Source organism: Elephantulus edwardii, unplaced genomic scaffold, assembly GCF_000299155.1.
Source record: "Elephantulus edwardii isolate Elephantulus edwardi_28Jun2011 unplaced genomic scaffold, EleEdw1.0 scaffold00122, whole genome shotgun sequence".
In the NCBI taxonomy this organism is placed as follows: Eukaryota; Metazoa; Chordata; class Mammalia; order Macroscelidea; family Macroscelididae; genus Elephantulus; species Elephantulus edwardii.
In genome coordinates this window covers 9,526,231-9,533,541 of record NW_006399872.1, presented here as the reverse complement: position 1 = coordinate 9,533,541, position 7,311 = coordinate 9,526,231, and the positions used below count along the sequence as shown (strand labels likewise).

Here is a 7,311-nt window from a genome sequence, read left to right as displayed (position 1 = left end):
GAATCTTGAATGATCCAGGAAGCATCAAAAGATAGATGGAATATATAGAATCACTGTACCAAAAAGAATTGGTCAATACTGAAATATTTCAGGAAGTACTATTTGATCAAGAGCCAGTGGTAATGAAGGAAGAAGTTCAAGCTGTCCTGAAGGCACTGGGGGGGGGGGGTGAATTATAAGGCTCCAGGAATTGATAGGGTGCCAATTGACATCTCCAGAGTGCTAAAAAGCAATGATGTCAGTGTAGAGAAAAATGTGCACCTGATTCAGGCTGTGGTCTACTCAGTTGCTTACATTTGAGAGCTGCACAATGAATAAGGATGGCAGAAGAAGGATTTATGCCATTGAGATGTGGTTCTGGAGAAGAGTACAAAATATCCCATGGATTGCCAAAAGAGAGTGTAGCCAGAGTGCTCCTTGGAGGCAAATATGATAAAATTTGGTTCACATACTTTGGGCATGTTGTTAGGAGAGGCTATTCTTTGAAATGGGACATGATTTTTAAAAAGATGGAGGATTGGTGAAAGAGACAAAGACTTTCAGCCAGACACAGGGGCTGCAGCTATGGGCTGAAAATGCCAGAAATGATGACAATGGCACAGGGTTCAGATCTGTTTTTCACACGGTGACTAAGATAGGAGTCTTATTTGATTGAGGGCACCTAACAGCCACAACATATGGAAACTAATGGTCAAACAACAAGTTCACAACCAACTATGGCTAACATTGAGAGGGATGGAAATTCCAAAGCACTTAATTTTGCTTATGTAACACCTATACCTAGACAAACCAGCAGTTGAATAGCAAGGCAACACTTCACAGTTTAAAATTAAGAAAAGTTTGCATCAGGGATGTACCCTTACTCCATATTTACTCAATCTGTATGCTGAACAAATTAATTATGCACTTAGACTTTTTAAAATGTGGCATCAGGATCAGAGGAATACTCTTCAGTAACCTACTTGATGCAGATGACACCAACCTTGCTTGCTGAATTTAAGAGACTAGACGTATTTGCTGCAAAGGGAGCTCTGGTGGCCTCTTGGCAAGAAGCTACACTGCAATCTCAGAGATACGTGGTTCAAATCCACCAGATGCTTTGCTGAAGAAGAAGGGGCAATCTCCTCCTGCACCAGTCAGATCCGACACACACACACACACACACACACACACACACACACTCACACACACAAAGGAAGAAATATTTGTTGCAGATCAAATACTGCAACCTTCAATATGGACTACATCTCAGCATCAAGAAAACAAAAATCCCTACCATTGGGCCAGTAAGGCCAGTAGGCGGCATCATGACAGATGAAGATTGAAACTGTCAACAATTGCATCTTACTTGGATCCAAAATCAACACCTTGGTACTAGCAGTCAGTAAATGTATTGCGTTGAGAAAATCTGCTGTCAGGGACCTCTCCAAAGGACTAAGGAATAATGCTTTCAACTTAAAACTAGGGTGAGCCTGGCCCAAGCCATGGTCATTTCAGTTACTTGTCACGCATCTGGATGTTGAATAATGACTAAAGACAACAAATGAAGAATCTGTGTCTTTGAGTTGTGCTTGAGAAGAGTGATGACTATCCCATGACCGCCAGGAGAGCAAACAATTATATCTTGGAGAGGGTGCAGCCAGAATGCTCTTGAGAGGGAAGGATAGTGAAATTTCATTTCCCTTACTTTGGGCACGTTGTTAAGAGAGGTCAGTTCTTTGAGAAGGACATCATGCTTGGAAAAGTCACTGTAAGAGAGGAAGACCCTCAACAAAATGGAACATATAGTGATTAAAACAGCAGGCTAACATATGTTATAGATGGTGACAATGGCTAGGGAAGGTTCGGGTGCACTGTTTGTAGGGTCACCATGAGTCACAGCCAATACAACAGCACATAACAACAACAAAGCAATGGTCAAAAATTAAAGCAAAGATTAGGATAGAGAGGAACAGGGAAAATGCAATGCTAGAAATGGCACAACCAAATGGGATGGGAATGATTAACCTGTTGTAGACAATGTAACCAATATCAATGAATAATTTGTGTAGAAATTGGTAAATGAAGCACCAGCTTTCATCTTAAACACAATAAAATGTTAGGTTAAGATATAATGAAACAACTAGAGAAACATGTAAACCAAAGAAACATGTAAATTAGTCTTCTTTCAAAACTGACTACATTAAAATCTCTTGTTAACATTTGTCATGATGCTTTTGACTGGCTCTTTGAGAAGTGCTGGTAGTGTGATGGTTAAGCACTACTCTATAAATAGTAGGTGGTATGAACTCACTGGCTGCATCACAGAAGATGTGGCAATATGATTTCATACAACAGATACAGAGCCTTCATAATCCTCCAGGTCACTACTCTGTCTTTTAGGATTACGGTGAGTTGGAATTGACTTGATAGCAGTGAGTTTTAACAGATTATTTGTCTAAAAGTGCCTTAAAAAACCCACACTTTTCTCAAGCAAAAAAAGAGAATGTTGACCTCCCTTACACAACAAAACCTGGAGGTAAGTGGTTTCAGGATTTTCTTAATCTGTGATATCACTGACTTTTTCTTGATGTGCTAGCTCTAAGATGCAGTTCTTGTCCAGTCCTTTTCCATTTGTAAAAAATATTTATCCTTACAACAGCAAAAGACAAAGAAGATTGGCCTTAGAAAGATTTACTTATACCAGTCATAATAAATTTTTAAGGCTAAGGAAGGAACACACTGATATCCATGAATACATGCTTGTTGAGTTATTGTTGTGTCCCATCGAGTCAGAACTGACTCATAGCTGCCCTCCAGTGGGTTTCTAGGGGCAGTAAATTACATCAATCTCTTGTAGAGCAGCTGGTCAATTCGAACCACAAGCTTTTGAGATTGCAGCTCAGCTTCTTAACACTAGGCCATCAGAGCTCCCTTAATTATTAGTAGGTAATTAATAACGTCTGCCAAACTTGGGAGGTTTTTATATGCATTCCTAGGTCTCATCTCTGGAGAGTCTGATACTAGTTGTTGTTATGTACCATCAAGTAAGAACCAACTCACAGCTGGCCCTCCACTGGGATTTTCAGAGGCAATAAATTGCACAGGAGAAAATTACCCATCTTTCTCCTGCAGAGCTGCTGGGGGATTTGAACTTGAGCCTTTGGGTTGACAGCACAACTCCTTACCACAAAGCCCCCAGAACTCCCTCTGATATTACTAGGCCTAGAAATAATGCTTTAAACTTCCAATTAAATACATTTATGCTTGTTAGGGAAAGAAATTGGAGAAGAGGAAATAAGTATTGGCTCTCGGTTACTACCTAAGGAGCACTCTGGCTGTACAACTTTAAGACAAATTTATTTGTTCTTTTGATAGTCTATGACACATTCAGTATATTTTACCAGCATCATAACTTCAAGGCATCAATTCCTTTCAGTCTTCCTTATTCATTGTCCAACTTCCACAGGCATATAAATCAACAGATAATAACCTTGGGTTCACCGCAACTTAGCCTTTAAACGGATATCATTGTTCTTTGGCACTTTAAAAAGGCCCTGGGCAGCAGATTTGTCCAATGCATTAAAGGTCATTTCTTTTTATTCTTATCTCATTGTATAGTGTTTAATAGTGGTGATTCAACAAAATCACCATATCGGTTAACCAAATATAATAGTAGCTATTTTCTCTTGGTAACTTGGCCCCAAATGGTTGGGGCCAAGCACTTTCAGATAAGCTGGTTTTCATTAAGGGAAATGTTCTTAGTCATCAGTAATTTATTGACAAAGTTTTAAGCCCTGTGCTGCAGTTTGATCTAAATTCCTTACTGCTGGGTTGGTTCAGCTTCTTTTGGAAAATTAATATTACTGTTAAGCGGAACAGAAAACCTGGATTTTTTTCCCCCTGTATGTTTTACATAGAAATGCCATATGATAGTGAGGACCATGAATGAGTGAACACCAAATGTTGGAGTCATTGTGACAATCAGCATGGCATATCTAATAAGCACTCAGGGTGTGATAGTTGTTCGGTGCTGCCAAGTTGACATCAACTCATAAAAACCCTCTGAAGGTCAGGATAACCTTTGCCCTACCCTATGCCATCCTCTGCTATGTTCCAGCCCATTCATAACTACCATTTAACAGTGGATCTGGACCCTGCCCTCTCCTGTGCTGTCCTCACCATCTGACATATTTGGGCCCACCATTACAGTCACTGATCAAGAAGAACCCTTCCTTAAATGTTCACCTGTCCAGGTCACATACTGAAAACTAACATTAATAACCAGTCCTTATCCAAGTCGTGAGCTCTGTTGGTCTAGTAGGAAGAAGCTACGCTGCCAATCTAAGGACAAATCCACCAGCTGCTCTGTGGGAGAAAGATGGGTGTTCTTCTCCTGTACAATTTACTGATTCTGCAAATCTGCTGGAGAGTCAGCTATAAATTCCTAATCAGTGGTTTATAACAAAAACAACATATCTATGAAATTGTCTTTTAGCTCTAATTCAATTTGTTAACCCTGTTACATTGTTGTTAATGTACCAAGGAGTGGAACTAACTCATGACTGAACCTCCCAGTGGACTTTCCGGGACTGTATATCATATACAAAAGGAGATAGTCTGTCTTTCCCCCTTTAGCCCAAGATAGAGCCAGTACCTCTGGGTTTGCAGCACTGCTTACGACTAAGCCACTAGAGCTTCCTTTGTTAACAGTGAGCATGTTTTAATTGACCTGTGAATATTTGCAAGTTTGTGTTTCATTGTGTCTAATATATAACAGTAGTGAGCTAAGTCGCCTAGTGGAAAGGAATTGTGCTGCCATCCCGAAGGTACACTGTTCAAATCCACCAGCTATACCTCAGGAGAAAGATGAGCAGTTTCCCCCTATGTGATTTACTGCCTCTGAAAACCTGCTGGAGAGTCAGCTATGAGTTAGTTCTGACTCACTTGTACATAACAACAACAATATATGACAATACCTTTGAACATTTACACAAATGTGTTTATCTGGAAAAGAGAAGTCTGATTTCACAAGCACAGTTGAGAATATAAAAGAATATTTACCTAAGTAGTTTTCAAAATGTTCTCCACTTGCCAAGAGAACCAGGCGTGAGTAGGCAAGGCACAGCTCCACCTATGTCTGTTTCACTTGGAAACTTCAAGATATGTATTGATTTCAAAGACTTTTTTTCTTAAAATATATTTGAAAATACATTCTGTAGGAAAACACTAGTTCTCTATGCCCCTTAAAAATCAGACATGATAAAGACCTTAATTTGTGGTAGATTGACTTAAGTTACCTAAAATCAAATTACTAGCTTTTATCCATGAAAAACACTATTACCAAGAAGAGAGATATAATTTTCTTTCCTGTAGAACTTTAAGGATGATGTAGAATTTTAAAAAATGTGCTTAAAATTGCTTAAGAAAATTTTCTTATTGTAAAAATCCTAACAATCTAGAAAGAGGAAAAATGAAACCTCAGTCACTTCACTCTTTTTTTTTTTTTACATAAAAAGGCTTTATTTGCAGGAAGGGGACTCAGTCAAACAAACCAAAGCCCATGTCATCATTTGACTCCTCAGACTCGTCCTTCTTCTCTTCTTTCTTCTCTGCTGCAGCTGGGGCAGAGCTGGCAGCAGGTACTGCAGAGCCAGGGGCTGCGGAGATGGCCACAGCACCACCAGCAGGCATGCTGGCAAGTTTACCAATACTCTGGGCAATGACATCTTCAATGTTCTTCCCCCTTAGCTCACTGATGACCTTGTTGAGCCGGTCGTCGTCGGCCTCGATGCCCACGCTGTCCAGGATCTTCTTGATGTCCTTGGCCCTGGGGGAGGAATTGCCCCCAAGGGCGGCCAGGAGATAGGAGGCGACATAACGCATCTCGGCGGTGGCGGTGGGCAGGCCTCGCGCGTGCGACCTCAGCAGCAACAGGGACGGAAAGGCATCACTTCACTTTCATTTGCCCAAAAGCACCTTTGTTGACAGGGAAAATTTTGCCCTGTTTATCTACCTAGTTATTATAATATGTACGCAGATAAGTTGAATCCTTGAGTAATCCCTGGTCAACTCACCCAGCTGCAAACAAAAAGATTAACAGTTTAAGTTTGCTCAGAAGCACTTTGGAAGAAAGGTCTGGCAATCCCCTTTTATTTATTTATTTATTTTTTCCTTATTTTATCCTTTGTGTGTGTGTGTGTGTGTGTACTGTCAAATCAGATCTGACTTGTATAGGATGAGATTGCACCTCCTTCTCCAGCAGAGCATCTGGTGAATTCAAACCACCTACCTCTGTGATTACAGTGCAGCTTCTTGCCACCAGACCACCAGAGCTCCCTTGGCAATCTCCTTTTAAAAGATCAGCTGTTGAAAATTCTAAGGAGCACAATTCTGCTCTCATACACATGAGGTACTCCTGAGCTGACACTGACTGAACAGCAAGAGATTTGGTTATGGTCTGTATGTGTAATTAAACAGAACTGCTCATATTCTTCGATCTGTTAAATGTAGGGTGTTTTTAAGTTTGAAGAAATACATAATACTGTCCTTTTCAAGTCCACAAATCTATGATTTTGGTTGCACATGTTCCTTGTACTGGAAAATAAGATTAAAATTAAATCTAAAATAGTTTCTTTGAAGTATGTGGTTAAGTCCTCTAAGAATTTTGAATTCTGGGCACGGAAGGGCCAATGTGCAAACGTACTACTTGTTTTTAAAAGGCACTTGATTTACTCAAAAAAGTATTTAGTCACAGCAGTCAGCAATCATGCCCCAAGGCTGCTGTGCCTCATAGAAGAAAGACGAAAAGAATCAAACCTAATTCTTCTTTTGAAATCTGTAGTTGAATCATGGTTCTATGATTAAATCCAAGTTATGTGCTGGATTTATGAAATATAAAAAATTCTATTGTTATCACATTTTTTCTAATATGACAGCTAGACTGTTATATCAGTCTGAATAGCATCACATTGAAAAGCAGAAAACTTACTACTTCTGTGTATAGGGACCTTTAGTGTTTTTCTAAAGTATACCTTTTATAGTCCTCAGCATAGTTTTCTAATATGATGTAAAAAATCTCTCAAAGCATCTTACTTTGGCTGGATTTTTTAAAAAGAAATATTCCTTGATTTTTAGAATCTGGGCAATTTCTTCCTGTGCAGTTAACTACCTTTAAAAACCCACAGGAGGGTCAGCTGTGGGTCAGATTCCATATCACCAGCAAGACATACCTAAGTGACACGTTGTCACAGTCAGTCACTAATAATTCAGACTATATAAGCTGTATGGACTTCTAAACTGTATGAGTAAGGAAGGTTGTTGTTACGTCTT

At 39.7% G+C, this 7,311-nt stretch overlaps 1 pseudogene; it reads right to left on the bottom strand.

Annotated features, from left to right (window-relative positions):
* Positions 1–5,520: 5,520 nt before the first annotated feature.
* LOC102875291 lies at positions 5,521–5,865 on the bottom strand (annotated as a pseudogene).
* Positions 5,866–7,311: the final 1,446 nt, after the last annotated feature.